The following is a 1,340-nucleotide window of genomic DNA, read 5'->3' as shown; positions in this document are numbered from 1 at the left end:
CGAGGCTCGAACCCACAAACCACGAGATCATGACCTGAGCCGAAGTCGGATGCTTAACCAACTGAGCCACACAGTTCCCTGAAAGCATGATTTCTTGAGCATTCTTTTCTTTTTTTAAAAAAAATTTTAGGGGCGCCTGGGTGGCTTAGTCGGTTAAACGTCCGACTTTCGCNGACTCCCTCTCTCTCTGACCCTCCCCTGCTCACGCTGTCTTTCTCTCTCTCCTAGAAATAAATAAAACATTTTAAAAAAATTTAATGTTTATTCATTCTTTTTTTTTTTATAAAATTTTAAAAAAATGTTTTATTTATTTCTGANGGCCTCGAATATGAACCGTGAGATCATGACCTGAGCCAAAGTCAGGCACTCAACTGACTGAGCCACCCAGACACCCCTCTTCAGCATTCTTCTGAGACCATGATTAAAGTTTATATATATATATTTTTTAATGTTTATTTATTTTGAGAGGGTGGAAGGGCAGAGAGAGAAATAGCCCAAGTAGGCTCCTTGGCTGTCAGTGCAGAGCATGACGTGGGACTTGAACCCACGAACTGGGAGATCATGACCTGAGCTAAAACCAAGAGTCAGATGCTTAACCAGCTGAACTACCCAGGCACCCATATAGTTTATATTTTCTTTAAAAAGCCCCACAACGTAGACTTAGTGTTGATAGATTTTGTTGGATTGGGTTGACAGTATGTTAGAGGAGGAGTAATTTTTGAGCTCTTCTTCTAACACCATTTCTAATTTCTCTAAAGCTAATCTAAAACCTGTCTCAATAGGTAGCTAATTTGAGTTGCTTCCTATTAGTTATGAATAGTTTTTACTCTGAACATTGTGTCCCAAAGTGAAGTGTGTCTTTTTCCTGCTTCTGTAAAACTTCTTGCATCTCTCATGGAATCAAAAGAGGAGAATTTAACAAAAATTATACTACTGTTTTCTAAATTCATAATGCTTAGAGGTAGTGAACTAGATTAGTAATTTCCATTTTGGGCTTAAAAATAGCTAATATGTTTAAAGTAAGGAANTTCCATTTTGGGCTTAAAAATAGCTAATATGTTTACAGTAAGGAAGGTATGAGATATTTTTATTTATCAGTGCTTAGCCTTTTCTGTGGTTATATAGGAATATATATCACCAGAGGTCTTCTGTTTTTTTTTTTTTTAAAGACTTTATATTTTTAAGTAATCTCTACACACAACATGGGACTTGAACCTGCAACCCCAAGATCTCGTATCTCATGCTCTTCTGACTGTGCCAGCTACATATCCCACCAGAGGTCTCCTAATAAGGAAAGACCAAAGGAAATAGAAGTGTATTTTATGCACAAATATTAGTGA

General features: G+C 36.9%; 1 protein-coding gene across 1 annotated transcript in view; it reads left to right on the top strand.

Annotated features, from left to right (window-relative positions):
- TEX11 (testis expressed 11) overlaps positions 1-1,340 on the top strand; it is a gene marked incomplete at its 5' end in the record, with an annotated part of 187,803 nt that overhangs the window by 25,450 nt on the left and 161,013 nt on the right. The window lies entirely within an intron of this gene.

The sequence above is a fragment of the Crocuta crocuta genome, unplaced genomic scaffold (assembly GCF_008692635.1).
Source record: "Crocuta crocuta isolate KB4526 unplaced genomic scaffold, BGI_CrCroc_1.0 scaffold394, whole genome shotgun sequence".
Taxonomy (NCBI): domain Eukaryota; kingdom Metazoa; phylum Chordata; class Mammalia; order Carnivora; family Hyaenidae; genus Crocuta; species Crocuta crocuta.
This window is presented reverse-complemented; position numbering and strand designations above follow the sequence as displayed.